The sequence below is a fragment of the Panthera uncia genome, chromosome A2 (genome assembly GCF_023721935.1).
Source record: "Panthera uncia isolate 11264 chromosome A2, Puncia_PCG_1.0, whole genome shotgun sequence".
NCBI classification, from domain to species: domain Eukaryota; kingdom Metazoa; phylum Chordata; class Mammalia; order Carnivora; family Felidae; genus Panthera; species Panthera uncia.
This window is the reverse complement of record NC_064816.1, coordinates 125,282,206-125,296,804: the sequence shown is the minus strand read 5'-3', so window position 1 is coordinate 125,296,804 and position 14,599 is coordinate 125,282,206. Positions and strand designations below refer to the sequence as shown.

General features: G+C 36.7%; 1 protein-coding gene across 12 annotated transcripts in view; it reads left to right on the top strand.

The window, feature by feature from the left end:
- Positions 1-14,599, top strand: part of IMMP2L (inner mitochondrial membrane peptidase subunit 2) — an 879,044-nt gene that overhangs the window by 55,935 nt on the left and 808,510 nt on the right. The gene's annotated exons all lie outside the window — the stretch shown is intronic.

Genomic DNA, 14,599 nt, shown 5'->3' with positions numbered 1-14,599 from the left:
ATAAGTATAACTCATATGTTAACTGTAATGGAATTAAAATTTTTAAAAATAATGAGAAAGAAAAATAAAAGAGGTGGCCAGTTTAAAAAGAGACCTCTGGGCCCAAGATTACAATGAACAGAATCATTTCTTTTTAAAAAGAATGCATTTTGGAGTCAGAAGCCCAGAGGGGAGAGCAAAGACCCATGGACAGCAATAGATTAGGAGACCATTGCAGATAATAAAATGAGTCCTAATGAAAGAACATTCCTGTCCCAAGGGTAGGAGTCCCTGACAACAGCTGCAGCTGAATTTAAGACTTGATATGGACAAATGACTTCTGTAATTCTCTGATTCTTTTTGAAAAATCTATTGTGGTTATCCTGTCCCTGTCTTTCCATTGCATATTGGGTATTTGGGGGACAGATAACTTGTCTTTTTGCTTCATAAGCCTGTGATTCAAGATGAACTGCATTTGAAGTCTACCGTAGGATCCTCATCCATGGACTTTGATCCTTGTGCAAACGGACTTTGAGAGATTGTTACATTAATGTCCTCTCATCCACCACCAACTCTCATGAGTCATGCCTCTTGGTTCCCAAGCTCTTGTGTAGTCCCCTACCCTGACTCTTGATTTGGCCATATTAATTAGTCCCTCTGGCCAATGGAATTACAGGAAACAACATGCAAACAGAGGCTTGTTAGATGCTTGCTTATAACAAGAGCTTGTAGAGTTTGTCCTTTGGGACCAGTACTATCTCTATGGTTGTAGCTGTCTGAGTGATCTCCAGTCAGACAGGTTGACTACAACCTAGTTAAGCATACCTAAAACTGCAAAATCAAGAGCAAATAAATGATTTTGTATTAGGTTTTAGAATGTTTATTTTGTATCAATAATTGTATAAATAAGTAGTATAAGGACTACATACTTTTGTCTTTTATCTGTCCTTTTGATATGTTATTTGTTTCCTACACAGTTGAACCCTTTAGTTCTGATCACTTTGATTCATGTAATTCAGGAGTCCTGTGGATCAAAATTTCTGATACCCTTTTATATTGCTAGAAAGGGAGGATTTTTTTTTTTTTTTTTTTTCTCTTCACCCGAAGGATTCCACATGAGTTCAACAGTGAGGAGCTAAAGATCTCAAATCCATGTTCTCATCTTCACAGATTTGCTCACAAATGTTGTACAAGTGAAGCGTATGGATTGGTATGTTCTATCTGTTGGGGAATTTGGCTTCTTTGCAGTTAGGTACACCTAGGGAAATCCAAGCAGCCTCTTAAAAACCTTTTGTTATTTATTGAATCACTTTTTTTCAGTTGCTATGTGCCTTACTAGGAACTTTTTTTTAGGCTAGGGGATAAATTAGAGAGATTCTTTTGGGCAATGGAGAAGGACCTACTAGTGACTAAGAAAGCTTTATTCAATTTTATGAGGAAGTTATGGATTTGTCAGTGTATAGATGTATCTTGGTGCCAATCTATAGATGCTTCCATGTAGTTGGCTTATATTACACATAACAATCTGTCTTTGTGATAAAATGTAGAAATTTTAATTTATATAAATTTTATATCTTATTAATTATACATGATCTATATCTTGTCATGATTAATTAGAGCTATTAATTTAAAAAGCTAACTCAATATCTGTTTTATGGAAACACCATACACATGTTTAACGGTACTGTTTTATAGTTATTGCAGTATTGCACTGAACCAGAAAGTTTGCAGTCTAGTTATAGCAATCTGAATTAAGGGGATGCTCAAACACTGAAGAATTTGTTAAAGAAGAAACCACACTTCATAAATATTTGTAATAAAAGGATGTAAAAATCAGATGGTTTTTATCTTTAAAAAATTAGTTTGTTCTTTAAGGCATTGCATAATAATTGAAGAAAACTTGGAAAAAAATAGAAAAATACTCAAAATAAAAATAATTTACATCACCTTCCAGAATTAGTTAATTTTAAGATGATATTCTATAATAATAATAGTTGGGAAATATTGAATGATCACTGTATTTTGGGCATTAGATATAGTATTCACTTTAAATATAATAATTTATTTAGTATCCCCCACAACCCTGTAATGAAGGTACTATTACTAAACATTTTACAGATGACAAAACAGGAGAAGAGATATTGATTTGTTAAAAATTACCTTATTTTTTTCTTTTCAAATTTTTATTTAAATTCTAGTTAGTTAACATACAGTGCAATATTGACTTCAGGAGTAGAATTCAGTGATTCGTCACTTACATACAATACCCAGTGCTCATCTTAACAAGTACCCTCCTTCATACCCATCACCCAACTAGCCCATCCCCTGCTCACCTCCCTCCATCAACCCTCAGTTTGTTCTCTAAGCTATATTATAAAGCTGTAGTCATGAAGATGCTATGGTACTAGTGCAAAAACAGACACATAGATCAATGGAACAGAGTAGAAAACCCACAAAACCCACAACTATATGGTCAACTAATCTTTGACAAAGCAGGAAAGAATATCCAATGGAAATAAGACCGTCTCTTCAACAGATGGAGTTGAGGGGTGCCTGGATGGCTCAGTGGGTTCAGCGTCTGACTTCAGCTCAGGCCATGATCTCACAGTTCATGAGTTCAAGCTTCCCATCAGGCTTGCTGCTATCAGCATGGAGCCCACTTTGGATCTTCTGTCCCCCTCTGTCTCTGCCCCTCCCCTGCTCATGCTTTCTCTCTTTCTCAAAAATAAACATTAAAACAACAACAACAACAAATGTTGTTGGGAAAACTGGACAGCAAAATGCATAAGAATAAAACTGGACTACTTTCTGACACCATACACAAAAATAAATTCAAAATGGATGAAAGACCTAAATGTGAGACAGGAAACCATTAAAATCCTAGAGGAGAGGGGCGCCTGGGTGGCGCAGTCGGTTAAGCGTCCGACTTCAGCCAGGTCACGATCTCGCGGTCCGTGAGTTCGAGCACTGCGTCAGGCTCTGGGCTGATGGCTCGGAGCCTGGAGCCTGTTTCCGATTCTGTGTCTCCCTCTCTCTCTGCCCCTCCCCCGTTCATGCTCTGTCTCTCTCTGTCCCAAAAATAAATAAAAAACGTTGAAAAAAAATTAAAAAAAAAAAAAATCCTAGAGGAGAACACAAGCAGCAACCTCTTTGACCTTGGCCTCAGCAACTTCTTACTAGACATGTTGCCTGAGGCAAGGGAAACAAAAGCAAAAATGAACTGTTGGGACTTCATCAAGATAAAAACTTCTGCACAGCAAAGGAAACTATCAACAAAACTAAAAGGTAGCCTACAGAATAGGAGAAGATATTTGCAGATGACATATCAGATAAAGCATTTGTATCCAAAACCTATAAAGAACTTATCAGACTAAACACCTAAAAAACAAATAATCCAGTGAAGAAATGGGCAGAAGACATGAGTAGACATTTTCCAAAGAAGACATCTAGATAGCTAAGAGACACATGAAAACATGCTCAACATCACTGATTATCAGGGAAATACAAATCAAAACCATGATGAGATACCACGTGACACCTGTCAGAATGGCTAAGATTAACAACTCAAGAAACAACAGGTATTGGTGAGGATGTGGAGAAAGGGGAACTCTCTTGCACTGCTGGTGGGAATACAAACTGCTGCAGCCATTCTGGAGAACAGTATGGAGGTTCCTCGAAAAGTTAAAAGTAGAACTACCCTATGATCCAGCAATAGCATGACTAGGAATTTACCCAAAGGATACAAAAGTACAGATTTGAAGGAGTACATGTACCCTGATGTTTATAGCAGCATTACCAACAATAACCAAACTATTGAGAGCCCAAATGTCCAATAACTGATGAATGGGTAAAGACGACATGGTATAGATATACAATGGAATATTAGCCATCAAAAAGAATGAAATCTTGCCATTTACAATGATGTGGATGGAGCTAGAGTGTATTATGCTTAGTGAAATAAGTCAGAGAAAGACAAATGCCATATGATTTTACTCATATGTACAATTTAAGAAACAAAGCAGATGAATATATGGGAGGGGGAAAAAGAGAGATAGAGAGAGAGAAACAAACCTTAAGAGACTCAAAGAAAATTACAGATTTAAGCCCAGGCTTTTAACTTCAGTTTGCATTTCTGAACCATTATAAATGCTTATCATCCTTTTCTGTACAATTTCCCTCCCTTTCTCCCTCCCTCTCTCTCTCTCCCTTCTTTCTCTATAGTGGATCACACTAATTTGTTGTTTTTTAAATTTATTACATTTTCACCTAATTTATTTCACCAAACATAACCAAATATCTTTAAAAAATTTTTGGCAGTATGATTTTTTAAAATAGAATTTATTATCAAGTTAGCTAACATATAGTGTATACAGTGTACTTTTGATTTTGGGAGTAGATTCCCGTGATTCATCACTTACATAAAACACCCAGTGCTCAGCCCAACAAGTGCCCTCCTCAATGCCCATCACCCATTTTCCCTGTCCCCTGCCCTCCCCACCCCCATCAACCCTCAATTTGTTCTCTGTATTTAAGACTCTCTTAGGGTTTGCCTTCCACTCTGTTTATAAGTATTTTATTCCTTCCCTTCCCCCATGGTCTTCTGTTAAGTTTCTCAAATTCCACATATGAGTGAAAACATGGTATGTGCCTTTCTCTGACTGACTTATTTCATTCAGCATAATACCCTCCAGTTCCATCTACATTTTTGCAAATGGCAAGATTCCATTATTTTTTATTGCTGAGTCATATTCCATTGTGTATATATATCGCATCTTCTTTATCCACTCACCAATGGATGGACATTTGGGCTTTTTCCATAATTTGGCTATTGTTGATAGTGCTGCTATAAACACTGGGGTACATGTGCCCCTATGAATCAGCACTCCTGTATCCTTTGGATAAATTCCTAGTAGTGCTATTGCTGGGTCATAGGGTAACTCTATTTTTAATTTTTTGAGGAACCTCTACACTGTTTTCCAGAGTGGCTGCATCAGTTTGCATTCCCACCAACACTGCAAGAGGGTTCCCATTTCTCTATATCGTCTCCAACACCTGTTGTTTCCTGAGTTGTTAATTTTACCACTCTGACCGATGTGAGGTGGTATCTCAATGTGGTTTTGATTTATATTTCCCTGATGATGAGTGATATTGAGCATCTTTTCATGTGTCTCTTGGCCATCTGGATGTCTTCTTTGGAAAAATGTTTATTCATCTGCCCATTTTTTCACTGGATTATTCATTTTTCGGGTGTTGAGTTTGATGAGCTCTTTATAGATTTTGGATACTAACCCTGTATCTGATATGTCATTTGCAAATATCTTCTCCCATTCCATCAGATGCCTTTTAGTTTTGTTGACTGTTTGCTTTGCAGAAGCTTTTTATCTTGATGAGGTACCAATAGTTCATTTTTGCTTTTATTTCCCTTGCTTTCAGAGACATGTCAAATAAGAAGTTGCTGTGGCCAAAGTCAGAGAGGTTGTTGCCTGTTTTCTCCTCTAGGATTTTGATGGTTTTCTGTCTCACATTTAGGTCTTTCATCCATTTTGAGTGTATTCTTGTATATGGTGTCAGAAAGTAGTCCAGTTTCATTCTTATGCATGTTGCCATCCAGTTCTTCCAGCACCATTTGGTACTTTTTTCCATTGGATATTCTTTCCTGCTGTGTCAAAGATTAGTTGGCCATACATTTGCAGTATGATTTTTAATGTCTTTTAGTATCCCCATACCATATCATTTAACCATTTAATGTTTTCCCTTGGTACTAAGATTAGCTCAATTAGCTATTATAAATAATATATGATGAATATGTTTGTGTGTGTGTGTGTGTGAATATATATATAATTTTTTTTATTTTTTTATTTATTTTATTTATTTTTTATTTTTTTATTATTATTATTTTTTTACCATTTCCTTAGGATAATTTTCTAAGAGTGGCATTTTCTGGTCTAAGGATAAGACCAGTTTAAAGACTTTAGATACATTTTGGTAAATTATCTTTTAGATAGTTTGTAAAGATTTTTTATTGTACAAGCAATATAAGAGAGTGCCTGTTAAATTGTGATGTGTCACTCTCTAGTACATAGGTAATACATCCAGAAGTTAGGAGAATGAAAAATTAGCGACTCACTATACTTCCAAGTTAAATTAATATGGTATATGTTCATTTAAAAATTGTATTAATAGAGCTATAAGGGCCTGCTTTTTAAAGAAAAAATAAGAAGTGTAGTATCTACAGAAATACAGGTCATTTTTATGTGAATGAAATTTCATGCAGTAAAAACAAAAAGAGGAAGAATATATTCACTCCAATTTTAAGGGGGAAATGCTGAAGAGCTGTATGTCTGTAAGAAAGAGGATGTGATTAAAACAAAGTTATTTTTTAAAAAGGCTCTCAGATCCCTGAATAAGATGTAACTAGGTCCATATCTGGATTCGCAAGGGTGAAGAATTGCATTGTCTAGCACAGTACCTGGCAGAGTTGGAAGTCAGTAGTTTTTCAGGGATGAAGAGTTGAACACGTGAAAGAGAGCACAATTTTTATAGCTTCACATCCTTCATGAAGGCACCCCCTTTTCACCCCCCTGTTCTTTAAGTTGGACATGTGGGGAATCTGTCTCTTTCCCAGCTCATGTGGGACCTGTCCAGAGTCTACACATGAGCAGAAAGAGGCTGCCAGGACTGTTTGGTCAAGGTGGGGTGACTGGTCTAGGCCAGAGCTCTAAAGTGATTCTGTAAGAAGGGATTTCTTTTTTTTTTTTTTTTTAATGTTTATTTATTTTTGAGACAGAGAGAGACAGAGCATGAATGGGGGAGGGTCAGAGAGAGGGAGACACAGAATCTGAAACAGGCTCCAGGCTCTGAGCTGTCAGCACAGAGCCCAACGCGGGGCTCGAACTCACGGACCGTGAGATCATGACCTGAGCTGAAGTCGGCTGCTCAACCGACTGAGCCACCCAGGCACCCCATAAGAAGGGATTTCTAATGGGAATTGCATGATATTGCCAGATGCTCCTGTGGGGGAGCCTCTGGAAACTGCAGCAGGCATGAAGAACCCATCATTCTGTACTTATTAATAAAGTGTCAGATGTAACTAGGGTTTAATAAGTATAAATTTCCTGAGATGCTTGATGATTTGAATTTCCTCCTTTTAGCACTCAAGTGTAATGTATGTGTGACTCTGGGTTTTAATAGCCTTGTCAGGTTAAGGGCCCTAAGGACAGAAGTTTGAATAATTTTTGAATTAGGTGGTTGGTCATTGAAGGGGGTCAAGTATTAAGGAGTAGGGATAATAGGTTTCCTTTAACTGAAAGGAATGGTCCATTTCTAACTTAAATCTTCATGCAGATTTGGGTACAGTTATAGTCCATTTTATTTTGTACACCTAGTGAGACAAATCCAGGAGCTCTACAAGCCTCAATAGCAAGGGAAGGGAGATGACATTTTAGACCATTTTATCCACATTCTTTCAAAAGTGTGGCTTCTCATAGTAATAATAAGTCTATAATCAGAATACATATTTATTTTAACTGTACTTCATGCTTCTTGGCCAGCACTGCAGTTTAAAAAAGAAATCATCATTTCTCTTCAAAAGAAATCTGAGGGCTACTATTGGTTCCTCATGGCTGCAACTGGGGACCATCTCACTGAAAGCATAATATTTAATATTCAAACACTTTAGATTGTATATAGCCAGGGTAGATGGTGCTCTTTATAGGCCTGACGGGGTTGAAAGAGCTAGAGAAATGAGGTTAAAACCAGCTTTGTTGGTAGACAATAGGTAGTGAATTATAGGCTGTGAATTTGTTTTTTATTTTAATTAAAAAAATGTGCAAAAAACATGAATAAGAAATTCATAGAAAAAAATCAAAATCGAATAATATCATTTACTGATTGATGGCTGTGGCTAAATCTTACAAGGTAAGAAATCCATCATGTCTCTGTTCAGTTCTCTAGGGGAGTTTTATTTTTCTAAACCAAGACATAAATTCCCCCAAAACTGTCATATGGTTTGAACTTGGACACAAGCTGAGAATTTAGGATGCCTTGACAATAATATTTGTTTGTAGGAGGAATAAAAATCCTTCAGCATAGTCTTTGATCAGAGGTAGCATTAAAGCACAAACGCTGTGTTGTACTTGTTCCAAAAGCAGGTTTGAAATCTGCTATTTCTAGTTTTAGCATAATTTATTAACATCTGTTGAAATCTGCTGACTTATGTTATCTTTCTTAGAATGAAAGATACAATACCTAGGTCAGAACAAAGCATACCATAAACTTCTTTAATGTTACAAAAATCCCCACCCAAGAAAAAAAAGACAGAAAAGGAAACCATAATCTCATCAGTCAGAGCTAATGACTTAGATTTTTAATGGATATATTTTTATATATGTATGTATATGTGTGTATGTTTAAAAATGATAAGTTAAAACATCATGTTTTTATAGAAAATATTTTTAACTAAATAGTTGTGCACCTTGAATTTTGGGGGGATTAATTCCTAAAAGCTGGACAATTGAGATCCAAAATCAAAGTGTTGACTTTACTTGCTTAAAGGAAATGAAGAAATAATCCATCAAGAATTTAGAAATAAAGGGTTGAATTTTCAGCCTGAAGACTTCCAGTTTAGTATTTAAAAGGAAAAACATTCAGGACAACATGTAAATGTTTAATCTTATCTTGAGTTTTACAGAAATAATACTGTAATTGATTTTGTTGTTGTTGTTGTCCTGTTGTTGCTAGCACCATCTTTATCATCTTTTTTTTTATTTAAAAATTTTTTTAACACTTTTATTTATTTTTGAGAGGCAGAGAGAGACAGACCACGAGCAAGGGAGGGGCAGAGAGAGAGGGAGACACAGAATCGGAATCAGGCTCCAGGCTCTGAGCTGTCAGCACAGCTCGAAGTCACCAGCTGAGATCATGATCAGAGCTGAAGTTGGACACTGAACCGACTGAGCCACCCAGGCATGCCCCCCCCCCCCATCTTCATCATCTTAATTTGTTGACTCTTTACTCTGTATCATGCATTGTGTTAACATTTTGTGACACTCTCATTTATTTCTTGTAACAACCCTATGATGTAGGTGGTAGTGCAATCCCCATTTTATAGATGCGGAAATGAGGCATGGAAAGGTTAAATGATTTGTTTAAGGTAATCTGGCTAGTGAGGAAATGGTGCCAACATGTGACCACAGTTTTCTATCTTGAGAGGAAGGGCTATCCAAAAGACCTCTCTAAGTTGTTGATGTTTAGCCTTAATGCACCTTGGTAGAAGCCCACGAATAGGTGGAGTTTGAAGATGCAAGTCACTGAAGAAAAGATGGGCAGAGCAACTGTGGGGTTTGTTTTGTTCTTTGTGGGTAATCCCAGTGATTATCAGTGTTTTTCCCCTTACTACTGGAAATCTCTTTGACTCCTAGCAGGAACATCTAACACAGTTACACGTTTTGGAATTGAGGTGGAAACTCCTAAATTAAATATTCTCTGAGGTTTCTTACTTCAAAAACTTTATTATTTTAAGTTGGTTATAATTTTGATGTAGTCTCAAGGAATCTAGGATTTAAGGTATTAGCAGCACGACAAGAAAATATAGACTCTGGTTACATCAGTTTCTGAAAGTTTATGACTTTTAATTTAGATTTCATGTGTATAACTTCTTTGATTTGAAAAGATTACTTGCTCTGTCTGAAGCATAAACTGCCATTCCCACAAGGGAATGTGAGATGTACAATTTCTAAGTAATAACATGACTTACTAATTTTTCTGAAACAGCATTATCCAGATGAGATTTTCTTCATTTTCATAAAAATTTTTCATTTTGAAGTTAGTGCATTATTTTTCTTCTCAAAAGTTGTTTTAGAAAACTCAGGAACTAAAGTGTTTTTTTTTTTTTCTTTTTAATAAATTTTTAAATTGAAGTACAAAGAGCTATGGTTGTTATAGTGCTGTACTGTAGAACAGTTTCTCAACTTAAGAAATTTTTTCTTTATGGTAAGTGGTTATTCATATTCATAAATGAACAGTAAAGAAAAAAAATTATTCTATTGTGAAAATTTTATTCTGTTTTATTCTGTTTCACATAATGAATATTATGTTAGCATTATTTCACTATGGATAATAATAAAACCCTGTTCAACTTTATTCTTAATGCTTAAATTGCCTAACTTGATGAGACACCGAAGATTTCTTACCATACTTATCTAGAATATGTTTTCATTGAAAGAAATATATACATTGTTTAGATAATCTACATTGCTTAGGAGCCATCTTATTTAAATACGCTTCAAAAATTTTTCAATCTTTTAAACTTTAAGATATAGAAATACTATTTTCCAGCCCTTTTTCTGGGCGTACAAACATGGGTGAGACACGATTTCTGCAATTGGAAAGCTTACAGTTGAGTGAAAGAGTCATATGTGTAGGCAGATACCTATAACCAGGTTTTAAGAACTATCATTGAAGTTAACCTAAATAGTTAAGGGAGCACAGATGGGGGATGATTAAATTTAACCTTGTAGAGGAGAGGAAAGATAAAAGAAAATTCTGTTGTTTCCTTTATAAAATCAGGCAAGGTCTTCTAGGTGTCGACTGATGATTCTAATATTTTACTATTTGAAATTAGACATGCTTCCTTCTGGGATTTTTCCCCCCTACGTAGATTTTTTGTTTACAACTCATTACCTTTTGGTTCTAACAACTGGAGTTAGAAAAGCTGGTTGATGACTGATTCTGTAAGGGAAAGATGATTCCTGGTGTCAAGATTTGCATCTATGGGGATTCTTCTGTCCTTGGCCTTGGAGCACCAGGATGTAAATTTCCTAATTGCTACAAGGAAACTTCAGTTTTTTTTTTTTGTTTTTTTTTTTTTAAGACTTCACAGAGAAAAGTCACCATCCAAGCAGTCCTTTGAGAGATAAGTAGAATTTTCCAAGTAGGGAAAAGGTTTTCTGGGCAGAGGGACAGTCAGATGATGGGAGACCCAAAGGGAGAGTACGAAATTGAGGTTGACTCAAGAGTATTTTAGTCTGGGGAGCAAGGTGAATGGTGATACTGTTAACTTAGGAGGGGGATGCAGAAGTATAATTTGGAGCTGGAGTCGAAATCATCTCTCTTCTGGGCATGTTAATTTGGGAAATTTTTAGGAATTTAATTAATTGATTTTTTAAAATTCTTTCTGCTGAAAATTATTAATCACCTTATGTGCCTGGGTGTTAAGAACACAGACATAAGAAACAACATATTCTCAAAAGGCTTATAGACTCTTGGGAAGACAGACAAGACAATAATTACAATGCACATTTAAATATGCTGTGATAGAAATGATCACAGGTTGTGATGAAAAACTTGAGAGTTTTGCTCACCTAATGGAGACTGAAGATGGAAATGGGGAGAAGGAGAGATCAGGGTTATTAGGAAAGAATTGCTGTGACCTTGCCTCATGAGACTCAAATATTGTTTTGTTGTATGAGTTAACCAGATGGCACAAGGTGGGAAAAGGGGACAACATTGCAGGCAGAAATATTTTCTCATATGATGCCTTGAAAGTGTCAGTGGATAACCTGCTTGTGGTTTAATTTAACCCATAGGAACTCTGCAGGTGGGGATTGAATGGGTCCTGCAGATCATGTGTTTCTTGATTTTGATCTTGAAGCCAGTCATGTTGATAGTGTTGGGAAGTTAGTGAAGGATTTAAAGTAGGAGAATGACTTGATCAGATGAGATGCCCAGCAACCACATAGAGCTATGTGCTAGAATCTCAGAAAAGTAGTTGGTGTAGGAGTATAAATCTAACTGGGGGTTACAATAGTGATAAAATGTGCTTCCTGCTTAGTTGTAGAGTCAGGTAAACAAAAATTACATTACAATATGTAAGTGTTGTAGTGTGAAGTGCTATGAATTGAGTATAGAGGAGGAAGTGATTTAGGACTATGCATGTAGGAGTCATTGGTATATGGATGGTATTCGCAACTGAGAATATTGATCAGATTTTGTCAGAGAAAAAAATTAAAAGCAGGAATGAGTGAGCTAAAGGTAGAATTCTGGAAAAATGCAAACTTCATGGCATAATGGTTGAAGAATAATTGTCTAAAGCTATTAGTTTTGTGCTGTGGATTGCAATTTATTAGTAGGTTATAAAATCAACATAGTGGATGTGAACTTAATATGGTTGGTTATAGATAGAATTTTAAAAACAGATTAGGAGAGAATAAAAATTATCAGGGTGTATGTAGTAAAGGTAATTATTGTTTTGTGAAGTTTTGTTCAGAATTATGTATTTGTTCATGTGTGTAAAATGTTTCTCATTATGAACGGTGGTCACAAACTTTTGAAAAACACCAACAAAAGGGAATGAGGAAGAGCAGTCAGAAATTACTAAATCACTTTTGTTCTTCACTAATCTGATGGCGAAAAAAAGAAACAAACTCAATGAAAATGCAATGGGAAGGAGATTTTCTCTTTGTGGTTCAGATGGTGTCCCCCTAGGCCACATTTATTACACCATGTGGTATAGGAGGAAAAATACAAAGAAATAAGGGAAAGGGACTTGCAAGATACTGAACTCAAAGACAGAGAATATGAATGAGAGAGATTGAACCCTTATGGAAGATGAATTTTTTTAAGTTTACTTATTTGTCTTGAGAGAGAGTGAATGTGCATGCATAAGCTGGGCGGGGGGGGGGGGAGAGAGAGAGAGAGAGAGAGAGAGAGAGAGAGAGAATCCCAAACAGTCTCTGTGCTGATAGCAGGACTTGGTCTCACAAACCATGAGATCATGACCTGAGCCGAAATCAAGAGCCGGGAGGTCAACTTACTGAGCCACCCAGGCACCCCAGAAAGGCGAATTTTTAATCTAACCCTACTGTGTGATGGCAAAAGCATTCCCTAGCACATGACCCCAAAAGCCCCCAGGATTCATCCTACTACATCAGCTCTGTTCCTTATTATGGGTGGAACCAGAGGAGGAACCTGGGAAAGGATTCAAAACTACCTTTCATTAAAATTGTGATGTAGTATTACCAATAATAGGGATTACTGAGAGCTTGACTATGGGTTAAGAACTGTTCTATAAACTTTAAGTGAATGATTTCACCAAGTCAGTTAAAACTTGTAAAGCTCTTAGAACAGTGCCTTGCACTCAGTATGTCTGGCTCTTATTAATAGAACAGTGCACATGGTAAGCACTCGTGACTACTGGCTATTCTTGTGTACTATTATTGATTAGGTAAGTTACTAACTATCATCACTTTACCACTAAGGAAATCGAAGCATAATAAAGTTAAGTAAGTTGCTCAAGATCATTTAGCTCAAAAGAAATGGAATCATTAAGGAATGATTGAAGTGAAGTGAATGACTGAGGTGAAAGTGAAAGACTGATTAGTGTAGATACATGGTGAGTTATAGGATAATTGGTGCCTGAAGTATGATGAAGGGAGAGGGAAGAGAAAAGATGGGCCATAAATGAAAGATATTGTGAAGGAAAATAAAAAAAAACCTCCTTAGCTTGGTGACTGGTTAAATATGAAGTAAAAAGATAACTAAGATTTTAAGCTGGTTGACTGGGAAAAGGTAAATAAGATGTAAGAAAATAAGGAAGAAAACCTTTTTTGGTAAGAAATCATGACAAAGTCCATTTAATCATGTTGAATTTTACGTAAGATCGTTAAATGAAATGAGTAGCCGGAATTCAAAACTAAAGATAGAGATATTTAGGCATTATCACATAAAGGAGTTGGTAGAAGCTGTGGGAGTGTTTGAGATCTTCAAAAATAACCAATATATTTTGGCCACAAAAAAAACCCTGGGTAGTCCAAAATAAGATCATGATAATTGTCCCCACACAAAACTTCTATAGCTTTGCCCACATCTGCTTTGTAGAAATCTTCAAGTAATTTCAGGGATCTCTGAAAAAGAGTATATCACTACTGCTCCGGCGGCTGGCTGTGGTCTGGCATCCACGGCCTTCCTGGCTCCTGCCGTGGCTGCTGTGGCTCTGTCTCCTCTTGCTGCCACTGTCAGTGAAGGTGGAGAGGCTCGGCTGTGGTTTGTTTGGCCCTTTCCCACAACCGCAGAAACTGCAGTTTCCCCTCATGGCGTTCTCAGAGACCCTGGGGAGTCCATGGTGAGAAAGCTCTCCTAGCTTTTCTTTTTCTTTTCTCATTTTCACTCTTCCCACCTCAGGTTTCAGACTTGTTATCCACTGGCTGTTTCAGCACCCCTGTCCAAGTGACAGGCCTGCTGGCTTCATGGTTCTTCAATCAAATTTTTATGCCTAGACAGTTCCTGACCTTGAGATGAATTCCTCACAAAATGTGTCTCAATTTTTTCCCTGTCGATCCTGAGGCACATCTAGAATCATCTGAATCCTAGAATGAAGGTCATTTATCAGGTTTAAACTGGGACCACAACCCTTACTCCCTCTTCTCTCTAGAAAAGAGAGGTCAGAGTGGGAAATTCCCATATGTACCATGATTGTTCCATCCCCTGTTTCTTCTGCTCCCTTCTTTTCTTCATGTGGGTGTTTTCCTGGTTGATTGGAGATAATTTCTGCTTTTCCGCAAATGAACAGTGATGTGCACTACTGTGGAATTAGATCCCATCTGAATATTCCATTGGGAGGTTT